Source organism: Sander lucioperca, chromosome 7 (assembly GCF_008315115.2).
Source record: "Sander lucioperca isolate FBNREF2018 chromosome 7, SLUC_FBN_1.2, whole genome shotgun sequence".
Classification (NCBI taxonomy): domain Eukaryota; kingdom Metazoa; phylum Chordata; class Actinopteri; order Perciformes; family Percidae; genus Sander; species Sander lucioperca.
In genome coordinates this window covers 30,956,044-30,968,740 of record NC_050179.1, presented here as the reverse complement: position 1 = coordinate 30,968,740, position 12,697 = coordinate 30,956,044, and the positions used below count along the sequence as shown (strand labels likewise).

The 12,697-nt window shown below is 41.7% G+C and overlaps 1 long non-coding RNA gene across 1 annotated transcript; it reads left to right on the top strand.

Moving 5' to 3' along the window:
• The first annotated feature begins 964 nt into the window (after positions 1 to 964).
• LOC116034698 lies at positions 965 to 1,778 on the top strand. The gene is made up of 2 exons (XR_004101179.1): positions 965 to 1,288; positions 1,622 to 1,778. It is a non-coding gene; the product is annotated as an uncharacterized LOC116034698 (long non-coding RNA).
• Positions 1,779 to 12,697: the final 10,919 nt, after the last annotated feature.

The following is a 12,697-nucleotide window of genomic DNA, read 5'->3' as shown; positions in this document are numbered from 1 at the left end:
CGGACATGGACGGAAAACCCAAACAACCGTGGTCTGTGGAGGAAAGGCTGGCTTTGTGGACCTCCACAGAAATTCAAGATAAATTGGATGGAGCTGTGCCCATATTTGAAAGGCTACAGAATGAGATGTTTATAGCGGGTTACCAGAGGAGTGTAGAACAACTGATAAACAAAATTAAAAAATTAAAAAAAGATTATCGGGACCAAAAAAAGGAGCTTGGGCGAAGTGGTAGCGGAGGTCGGCAAAGAAGATCCCCATACTTCGACGTCCTGGACTCCATACTTGGTGACCGACCGGCATGCCAAACCACCGGGGCACTTAACTCCGCTACAGCCTTGTTAGAGGCTATGGTGAACGGAGGAGAAGCCGAAAATTACAATGCTTCAGGTGGGTCTTATATTTCATATGTGTCAATGGCAATCATGTATTTTTTTTAACTGTGTTGCCAGCTATGTCTTGTTTCAATGTTATATTCGCATTGTTAACATTAGTTAGGTGACGACAAGCAAAGTGTAGCAAGCTACCGCTAGCAAACGTAGCTAGCTGGTTACAGTAGCTAAACGTTTACGCTGTACTAACGTTACTATTTTAAAACCGTTTAACGGTCGGTAGCTAGCTAGCTAACATAAGCCCATTGACAGCGACGTTATTGTTCATGTTTTGGCACAATGTTTGTGACCGTAGTAGTGGTCTGATATAGTGACTGGAAGTGTGATGTGCGATGCTAAAAACAAACTACACGCTGTTTTCAGGTAACGTTACTTTTTGACTTTTGTACTCCTCAACTATTTAGTCCATGCATCAGATTTTGATTTGACGGTTATTCGCCAACAAAATGTCCCGTTTGTGCAACACTTTTAAAAGCCAAACCAACATTCAGCAGGGAGGTTTGCTCACTGATAAAATAATAAATGCATTGTATGCAGTCTGCAGCTTACATCAGGGGATGATTAGGACCCACACAACCGCTTTTATTTACTGTTATGAGAATTGAATTTGAAGATTTTTTATTTATGACACTTAACAGCTAAATCACCTAATATTTTTTTAGGCAAAAGAAAAAGAGGGATGTTTCATAACGGTGACTCAGGTCTTATTGTGAAAAGTATGTCATGAATGAGCTTTATAAACTAAACCTCCTCCCTGTTTTGGTTATTTATAGAGTTGTCAGTCACTGGTGAGGAAGGGGATGTTGACGATGACACAGAGCTACCACCACCACCATCACCACAGGCCTGCAGCTCGCCGGTACCATCTGCCTCCGTGTCATCACGGCAAGCCAGACGAGGTAAGCTATTTTGTGCTATGTATTAAGCGTTTCCTTAATGTTTACATGTTCTACATAGCCTCATAGCTTACATTTTGTCCAACAAGAATTTAACTTAGTCCCAAAATGAAGGGTTAGTATGTCCTATTGAAACCATAGGTAAGTCAACTAAGGTCAACATGCAGGCGCTTTGTTAGCAGATAAATTGTTAGATTAAATGATGGCAGCCAGTATAAAACAAACTGAAGCTTATCTGCAGTAATGTGTGGACTTGAACTAGTAGTACACAGGTATATAGATAGTTTTACATTGTCATCTAATCACACATTTCGGTTTTGTTTGTTTTCTGCACAGGAAAAAGACAGCGTGAAAATGAGGAGCTGTTGGAGTACATGGAGAAGGCTGACGATAAGTTCTTGCAGCTCAACAAGGACATGACAGCAAAGATGGAGGCAGACACAAGTGCTCTGCTTGGGCTCATGGGGCGCATGGTGGCAGTGATGGAGGCGCATGGTGGCAGTGATGGAGGCGCAAGCAAAAATATAGACTATGTTTCAATTTAATTAACATGTTATTTATTTATTATTTGATTGTTTATGCCAATAAACAAATGTTTTTATATTTAACAACATTCTCAACCTTCTCTATTCCAACAAGTCGGATAATACTATACCAGACTGGATATTAATAGAAAATATGTAGAAAAACAACAGTTTTAAATATGTTAACGTGCCGTGTAAACACACCTCATTTGGCACAACACACACAGGCACAACCAGTTAAAAGATACAATTTGATGAATGTATTCCACATTAACTACCTATCCAAAATGACAGGGATAATCAACAGATACATGTTACACAAAACAGGTAAAAACATTGAACACATGAAACCTCCCCAGTTGATTAATGACATTAAGACAATTCTTTTTTTGTATTACAAGTTTTCTGAAATTTCTCATGTCTAAATATGCAAATAAGGCATTTACTACTGCCAACTTTTGGTGCATTTAGAAGAAATATACAGGCGCAAATAGACAAAGTGTAATCAAATTAACACCATGAAATATGTATTTTGAATGCCTTTTTTCTGTCAGATGCATTTTAGAGATAATGTTGAAGGAAACAGGTAGAAACAGGTAGGTAGAAACTGGCAGTAATGATGTACAACAATCACTGTAAAAACAATCACTCCTCTCTACTGAAATAGTTTATTAAGGCTGCTCTAATATCTGCCCCTTCTGGCTCACCATGCTCAGGTAATGCCTGACCTGGAGGTTGAAGGTTTGACTCCCTGTCCACGTGCTCCACAATGAAATTGTCACCATGCTCTTCACAAATATTATGAAGCACACAGCAGGTCAATGTCATTTTCTTGCTGAGCTCCAGCTTGCAGTCATTTCTCTTGAGGAGACATCTCCAACGGCCCTTTAACCTTCCAAAAGCCATCTCTACAACCGAACGCGCACTGCTCAAACGGTAATTATAGGTGTGTTGTTCAGGTGACAGTCTTCCAGTGTCAGAGAAGGGCTTCATAAGCCAATTCTGCATTGGGTAAGCGGGGTCACCGATAAGGTAGTGTCCAACATTAATGCCAGAGATGATCCTTTTGTTTTGTCCAAATAATTCCCCATCACTTAGTTGCTCCCATAAATGTGATTGTCTTAGCACTCTTGCGTCATGCACACTCCCTGCATAGCCCACACACACATCCCAAAACAGGCCTCTGCCATCCACAACTCCTTGCAATATAATCGAGTGCCACCCTTTCCTGTTGAAATAGTCACGGGGATACTCCTCGGGTGCAATGATCGGGATGTGGCTTCCATCTATTGCACCAACACACTGTGGGATTCTCCAGCAGTTAAGGAAGAAGGTGGCAATTTCAACCAGCTTAGCAGCATCTGGAGTGGTGATGTGTATAGGGAGCAAGACCCTTATGACAGAGTCGCAGAAATCTTGAACACAGTTGAACACTGTGCTTAGACCTACCCCAAAAAGGTGGCTAATGGTCCTATACTCAATGCTGGTAGCCAGCTTCCAGAGAGCAATTGCAACGCGTTTTTTCACTGGAACAGACATACGGTAGTTTGTGTTCCTTCTGCCCATGAGATGCCTGACCTGATCGCATATGTATTCCAAAGACTCCCGGGACATAGTTTTGAACAAACTGCGTTGGGGTGAAATCTGGCACAACTGTGTCCCACCAGTAGTGTGAGCGGTGGTATGCCCAAACAACATGGGTCCTCCTCCGCCTTGCCCTCAGCCATAAAACAATCTGCAAAAATAAAAATACTGTATCATTAGGTTTGTTTACAGGTAGGCTATGGTATTGTACAGTATTACATCCAACAATAATAACAGTGTTTTTTCCTGTAAAATTAACAAAATTGCAGCAACAGCCTTTTTCAGTTTAGTGTGAAGATGTCGAGATTTTTTTATAAAAAAGATTGCAAAATAAATAAAAAATCTTAGTGAAACCATGTCTCTCTCCTTGGTTACTTGTTCTAAATATATACTTGAAACTAGTAGCACAGAAAACATGCACATTGCGGCAGAGTTTCCGTTGCTGTTTGTGATGAACCTGATGAACACTAAAAAGTGTGAACTGATTATTTTGTTGAGTGTTTATTAACTTTTGCATAAGGGAAATAAGAACTTAGTAAGGTAGTCCGAGTTGTGTTAATAGATTCAGTGTTTTAACTATTAAGCCTTTTTTGTACCTGCACGTCCCTGGCTAGCGATATATTCTAACCGTTAAAACGAGACGGATAAGAAGAGGTGTTGCAACAATGTTTACAAATATACATTGTAATGCTGGCTGCACAGATTATGCAGACGCAGACCACTACGAGTGACTGACACACACACACACACACACACATTGTTGAACTCATACGCTGAACACTTTATTAGTCTTTCTACATGGGTTTAGTTAATGATCGGGCTATAATAAGGCCACGTCGGCTATGTAATCGCTGACAACCGGGACAAATTCACAGTCGTTGTAAACCCGGACATTTTAGCGTCCGACAGGCTTTTTTTTCTGTTCACCCTAATCGTGTTAAACACACAACATTCATTTCATTACTTATAATTACCTTTATGAGTACATGACAATACACTAGCTACTTGAACTTGAACTATGAGCAGTAGCCTAAGTTAACAGTGATGTTGCCATCACAAGCCAGCGAAAATATAAAATATAATAATAGTCAAAAGATGCGAGATAATTACCTTTCTTCTTGAACGTATCCTCTGTCCATAGCGGTCACGAAGAGCAGTCAAGGCACGTCTTTGAATTCAGGTGTAAATTTGTAAAGCCAGGAGCAAAAGTATCGGTATGTAGTCCTCCATTGCTGTGATTGTCATGACGCGTTGCCATGACAACGGAGGTGCATGCAGTGACGTTGTGACGTAGCCCTACTCTGGCTCTAGTCTGTGGAAAATCGAGCTGGTTCTTAGATAATTGGCGAGTAGAACCAGCACCGAACTGGCATAAGCACCAGCCCAGAACCAGCACCTGGTTAGCATTGGTGGAAAAGAGGTACTAGAGATTTCATCCGATGTACTTCAAACTTGGTCTCTGTCATCCCAACACGTTAAAGATGAAAAGTTATTAAAAGAAAAACTTTTCGTCTGACGGTGTGGCCGTGGCGTGGCGGCCATTTTGAGTGTTGAGCGATGAACAAATAAATTGTTGTAACTTGAGTGTACGTTGTCGTATCTGCCCGAAAATTCTCAAGATTGACAAGGGTCCAGGCCTGAGGACACCTTATATTATATAATATATAATATTATATAACATATTTGACTTTTGGTCATAGCTGGCAACAGGAAATGCGCCTGATATGACAAACATCATCCGATTTACATGAAACTTAGAATGTGTGGTCTACATGTGATAATGAGCCGGCCCCTATAATCTAACCACGCCCACTTACTCAGGCCACGCCCCCTTTCATAACATTTGTACCGTTAAAGGTAGAGTCTTGTGTGAGGTGTCATTGAACTCAGCAGAGAGTTGCTTCTTCATTGGTGATGGTTTGGCCCGCCCCCTATGCTTAAGCCACGCCCCCTTTCATGAATGCTGATCCATCTAAGGTAGAGTCTTGTGTGAGGTGTCATTGAACTCAGCAGAGAGTTCCTTCTTCATTGGTGATCGTTTGGCCCGCCCCCTATGCTTAAGCCACGCCCCCTTTCATAACATTTGAACCGTTTAAGGTAGGGTCTTGTGTGAGGTGTCATTGAACTCAGCAGAGAGTTGCTTCTTCATTGGTGATGTTTGGCCCGCCCCCTATGCTTAAGCCACGCCCCCTTTCATAACATTTGAACGATTTAAGGTTGACCATTGTGTGAGGTATCAATGAACTCAGCAGAGAGTTACTTCTTCATTGGTGATGGTTTGGCCCGCCCCCTATGTTCAAGCCACGCCCCCTTTCATTTGAACGATTTAAGGTTGACCATTGTGTGAGGTATCAATGAACTCAGCAGAGAGTTACTTCTTCATTGGTGATGGTTTGGCCCGCCCCCTATGTTCAAGCCACGCCCCCTTTCATAGCATTTACACCGTTTAAGGTATACCCTTGTGTGAGGTATCATTGAACTCAGCAGAGAGTTCCTTATTCATTGGTGATTGTTTGGCCCGCCCCTCTGTGCTTAGCCACGCCCCCTTTCATACATGGTGACCCGTTTATGGTAGAGTCTTATGTGAGGTATCAATGAACTCAGCAGAGACTTCCTTTTTTATTGGTAAAGGTTTGCCCCGACCCACATGCTTTAGCCACGCCCCCTTTAACAGCTAATAAACTGTATGACGTAGCATCTTGTGTGAGGTAAAAGGTTCCCTTTTCATTAGTGACGATTTGCGGTGTCTGAGTGCCGCGCAACAACCCCGACACGTGCAGAGGAGCGAGGGCCCGTCCATTGCTGCTTGCAGCTTTAATTATTATTATTATTCTTTTTCTATTTCATCCGATCAACTTCAAATTCGGTCTGTGCCATCTTAAGACATTAAAGATGAAAAGTTGTTAAAAGAAAAACTTTTCGTCATAGGGCATGGCCGTGGCGGGGCGGCCATTTTGTGCGTTTCGCCACCAAAACAGGAAGTGGCTGTAACTTGAGTGTACATTGTCCAATTCGCTTGAAACTTTCCAGGATTCATAAGAGTCCAACCCTGAGGACAAATAAACGCCGATATTTACTTAAAGTCATAGCGCCCCCTAGTGGCAACAGGAAGTAGGCCTAAAAGTCAAGGTGCTATACTTTAACAAACTCCTCCTAGAGATTTCATCCGATGTACTTCAAACTTGGTCTGTATCATCCCAACACCTTAAAGATGAAAACTTATTAAAAGAAAAACTTTTCGTCAGATGGTGTGGGCGTGGCGTGGCGGCCATTTTGAGTGTTTAGCGATGAACAAAGAAGTTGTTGTAACTTGAGTGTACGTTGTCGTATCTGCCCGAAATTTCTCACGATTGACAAGGGTCCAGGCCTGAGGACACCTACAGGCCAAATTTGACTTTTGGTCATAGCGCCCCCTGCTGGCAACAGGAAATGCGCCTTATATGACAAACATCATCCGATCTACATGAAACTTCGAATGTGTGGTCTAAATGTGATAATGAGCCGGCCCCTATAATATAACCACGCCCACTTACTCAGGCCACGCTCCCTTTCATAACATTTGAACCGTTTAAGGTAGAGTCTTGTGTGAGGTGTCATTGAACTCAGCAGAGAGTTGCTTCTTCATTGGTGATGGTTTGGCCCGCCCCCTGTGCGTAAGCCACGCCCCCTTTCACAGCTAATAAACTGTATGGCGTAGAGTCTTGTGTGAGGTGTCATTGAACTCAGCAGAGAGTTGCTTTTTCATTGGTGATGGTTTGGCCCGCCCCATATATTCAAGCCACGCCCCCTTTCATAGCATTTACACCGTTTAAGGTATACCCTTGTGTGAGGTATCATTGAACTCAGCAGAGAGTTCCTTATTCATTGGTGATTGTTTGGCCCGCCCCTCTGTGCTTAGCCACGCCCCCTTTCATACATGCTGACCCGTTTATGGTAGAGTCTTATGTGAGGTATCAATGAACTCAGCAGAGACTTCCTTTTTTATTGGTAAAGGTTTGCCCCGACCCCCATGCTTTAGCCACGCCCCCTGTATGACATAGCATCTTGTGTGAGGTATCATTGAACTCAGCATGGAGTTCCCTTTTCATTGGTGACGATTTGCGGTGTCTGAGTGCCGCGCAAATGCACGGTCGCAAGGAGCGGCGAACGCCGGTAACCACGACACGCGCAGAGGAGGGCCCGTCCATTCACGAATCTTGGTACACATATGTAACATGTCAAGCTGTATATAAAATGTCATTGGAGCCATACCCTAAACCCAACAGGAAGTCCGCCATTTTGATTTCAAAGTTCGAAATTAGTGCGGTTTTGGCCATTTCCACATGTCGTACTTTAAGAAACTCCTCCTAGAGTTTTCATCCGATGTACTTCAAACTTGGTCTGTATCTTCTCAACACCTTAAGGATGAAACGTTATTAAAAGAAAAACTTTTCGTCAAACGGTGTGGGTGTGGCATGGCGGCCATTTTGAGTATTTAGCGATGAACAAAGAAATTGTTGTAACTTGAGTGTACGTTGTCGTATCTGCCCGAAATTTCTCACGATTGACAAGGGTCCAGGTCTGAGTACATCTACAGGCCAATATATATTTTATTTATTTGGTTTGACCCGCCCCTATAATTTAGCCACTCACCTTTTCACAGCTAATGAACTGTATGACGTAGAGTTTTGTGTGAGGTATCGTTGAACTCAGCAGAGACTTCCTTTTTCAGTGGTCATCATTTGACTCGCCCCCTATGCTTTAGCCACGCCACGTTTCATAACTGATGACCCATTTAAGGTAGAGTCTTGTGTGAGGTGTCATTGAACTCAGCAGAGAGTTCCTTCTTCATTGCTGATGGTTTGACCCGCCCCTTATTCTTAAGCCATGCCCCCTCATAACTGGTGAACCATTTAAGGTACAGTCTTATGTGAGGTATCAATGAACTCAGCAGAGACTTTCTTTTTAATTGGTAAAGGTTTGCCCCAACCCCTATGCTTTGGCCATGCCCCCGTCTCAGCTAATGAACTGTATGACTTAGAGTCTTGTGTGAGGTATCTGTGATGTTTTGCAGTGTCTGAGTGCCGCGCAAATGCACGATTGCAAGGAGCGGAAATGCCAGTAACTCCGACACGCGCAGAGGAGCAAGGGCCTGTCCATCGCTGCTTGTAGCATTAATAACAAATTGGGATCGCTCAGAGAAGTAGGACTTAAACCAGCTTAGTGCGATTCCTTTAATAAGTTATAAAAGCTAAAGCTTAGGGGGCGGGTCAAACATCACCAATGAAAAAGGAACTCTCTGCTGAGTTCAATGATACCTCACACAAGACTCTACCTTAAACTGTTAAAATGTTATGAAAGGGGGCGTAATCTGAGAAAGGGGGCGTGGTTTAAGTATAGGGAGCAGTATCACATTATAAGTAATAATTACATAATTGCGGTTATTTTGTATAACCGCAATTAAAGCATTAGACCATTTTTTAATGAGATTGGTCACACTATTGTTTGGATCCATCAAACGCGTTTGCAATACCTAACAACCTGAAAGTAACGTTAGCTATCCTATGATACTATGGATTCCTACCAGAGGCAGTCGCACGCAGTTACAAGTCCAGTCGGCTTTCCAACGTTAAATATCTACCGAAGCACCTTTACTGTGTTTGAGTAATGTAGTTAGTCCATCTGTGGTGTTTAATCTACTATGGTTCTTTGTTTAATTAGTAACGTTACCGTAAATGACGACGCTGTAGCGGAAATGGCCGTCATTCATTAAGATTATGCTAATGTAGTTCCACCGGGATTTGTGCTCATATTTTTCTAATCCGTACAGACAAGTTGTTTGCTAACTTTTGCTAAGGTCCAAGGGGTATGACTGTTAATGGCATTGTTGATTTTGTTTAGATGTGCTAATTGTAATTATATAAGTGATTATTGATCGGACTTTTTAGTTATTAAAGCCATGCTTGCGGCAGCTGTCACTTGTTGCCATAGCAACTCCAAACATCCTGGTCTGTAGCCGTCTAAACCAAAGAAAATAAACACGCTGGTTTTTGTTTATGATTAAAGCTTTGTTTTTTTTCTTGATGGGAATAAATGTTCTATGTTAAATCTTTTGTTCGGATAGGATTAAGCAAAAAATACAATGTTTTATGATAATAAAGAGGCATGGGCTGTGAACCTGCGTATCTGGGTCACATAACAGTGAAAAATAACAAATGATGTATCCTGGGATTCATTTCAACTTGAATTTGTTTGAAAAAGTAATAACTAAATCAAAAAAATATTATTTCACTAAAAGAGACAATTATATTGTTAATCGCTGTTTACATTTTTTTTCAATAATCGGCAAAATATCGATATATGGGAAACCTACTTTGTCTAACTGCTCCTGTGGTGAGAGAGAGAGAGAGAGAGCTACTGGTAGTCAATGCCGCAACACAGCCTCGTACTTCGGGAAACTGCTGGTCTACCTGCGGGCGTTGTGAAGCTATGACCACCGAACAGGACTGTCTGTGTTGCAAGGAGTGGGACCTGTTGCGTCGCGATGCCCAAGAGTTTTGTACAGTCTGAAGATTTCCCTTTCTGATAAATGCTAAAAACTCATTAGATTAGCATGAAAACATGTCCCAGAGAGCGACAGAGTGATACAAATCTGTTAATAACCCCTAGGTTCGTTCGTTCGGAATTGTCCTTTAACATATTCAAAAACTCACCAAATTTGGCGGTCACATCAAGTCTGGTGAAAATTTATATATTTTAAGGGTTTCAGGAATAGGCACGCAAAAATGTCTTGCTAGCGCCCTCTACAAAATTAAAAGAATTGAGCCCCTGCAGTATGTTTAACGTAGACTCACGAACCTTGGTACACATATGTATCATGTCAAGACGCACAGTAAACGTCATTGGCGCCATACCCTAAACCCAACAGGAAGTCTGCCATTTTGAATTGAAAGTTCGAAATTGGTGTGATTTTAGCCATTTCCACATGTTGTACTTTAACGAACTCCTCCTAGAGATTTCATCCGATCAACTTCAAATTTTGTCTGTGCCATCTTAAGATGTTAAAGATGAAAAGTTACATCAAAACAGGAAGTGGGTGTAATTGAGTGTACATTATCCAATTGGCTGGAAACTTTTCAGGATTCATAAGACTAACTCTGAGGACATTTACCCGACAAAATTGACTCAAAGTCATAGCGCCCCCTAGTGGCAACAAGAAGTAGGCCTTAAAGTCAAGGTGCTATACTTTAACAAACTCCTCCTAGAGATTTCATCCGATGGACTTCAAATTTGGTCTGTACCATCTCAATACCTAAAAGATGAAAAGTTATTATAAGAAAAACTTTTCGTCAAACGGTGTGGGCGTGGCGTGGCGGCCATTTTGAGTGTTTAGTGATGAACGAGAAAGTGGCTGTAACTGGGAAATTTCAAGCAGATATTACAATGTACACTGGTACATTGTCATATCTGCTTGAAATTTCCCACAATCAACAAGAATCCAGGCCTGAGGACATCTAGAGGCCAATATTGACTTTTGGTCATAGCGCCCCGCCCCCGCTGGCAACAGGAAATAAGCCTTATATGACAACCATCATCTGATTTACATGAAACTTATGTGTGGTGTACAGTGATACTGAGCAGCCCCCTATACTTTAACCACACACACTTGAGTAAGTGTGTGTGCCCCTATCATAACATTTGAACCATTTAAGGTAGAGTCTTGTGTGAGGTGTCATTGAACTCAGCAGAGAGTTCCTTCTTCATTGCTTATTGTTTGGCCTGCCCCCTATGCTTAAGCCACGCCCCCTTTTCATAACTGGTGAACTATTTAAGGTAGAGTCTTATATGAGGTATCAATGAACTCAGCAGAGACTTCCTTTTTTATTGGTAAAGGTTTGCCCCGACCCCTATGCTTTGGCCACGCCTCCTTTCACAGCTAATTGGTGATGATTTGCAGTGTCTGATTGCCGCACAAATGCACGGTCGCAAGGAGTGGCATCTGCCAGTAACCCCGACGCGCGCAGAGGAGGGCCCCTCCAACGCTGCTTGCAGCTTTCATTTATTTTGTATCTATTGTTACGTTTTTATGCTTGATTTGCAACTTGCACTTTGGGGAACAGCATTTAGATCTTTGATATGAAAAATATCAAAATTATAGATATTTATCTGTATATCTGTATCAGTGTCTCTGTGTCCCAACCGGCAGCGGCAGATGGCCGCCCACCAAGAGCCTGGGTCTGTCTGATGTTTCTGCCTTTAAAAAGGAAGTTTTTCCTCACCAGTGTCACACAAAATGCTTGCTTGTGGGAAATTGTTGGGTCTTTGTAAATTATAGAATGTGGTCTAGACCTACTCTATCTGTAAAGTGTCCCGAGATAACTCCTGCCGTGATTTGTGAAACAACATTGAACTGAAATTAAATTGAATGATGAAATGACAATAAAGGAAATATTCTAATCCTGTTAACCATGCCACATGCTACCTGACTACACTTTAAGAACAAATATTACTGGGACCACTGAAGAAAATTGCAGATGAACATTTAAAATCCAGGAATTCACATTATAGACACTAGTGCTGACTATCCCTGTAACAATATGGCCACAATGTAGCACATTATCCATACACTGTCCAGCAGTTTCTACCTAGTCTTGTTTCTGTCTACTTTTTTTCTCTCCGTTAATGATCAGCACTTCAAAGCTGCCATTGAGCAGTGTCAGTGAGCTCCCAGGCCACAGTTTCTGCTGAGCCCAGATTTACATTAGAGCTTATTCATCTTAGCTACAGGTGGGCTGCCCCGCCAACTCCCAGAGGATGGCAGACGCTTCAAACACACCAAAACAACCTTCAAAAGGCTGCGTGTCATCAGCATTAATTTATGGACACTGAGGAATCAGCAGACTACTGTCATCTGAAACTCACTTTGAAAGAGAGAGAAAGGGCAGTAAAAACTACAATTTCATAACTTCTAATTATATCCCTAAGTCACCCTGGAGCTGAGTTCACCGACATTGACATTCTCAATGGTTTGTGTGCGTGTTGTGAGATTTTAACCACGTTTAATTTACCAGCTTAAAGTACCACATTACTGTGTTTGTGTTTGTTAATTATTTAGTTTTCATATATTTTTGTGTCTGTTTGCGAAAATACTGTACAGGAGTATGCATTGCTGTTGCTTAAAGTAGAGGCCAAACGTTATAATAATAATAATAATAATAATAATAATAATAATAATAATAATAATAATAATAATAATAATTAGGGATGCACTGATATTGATGTCGGCAATCAAAAAATTACTCCGATACTACCACACCCGTACCAC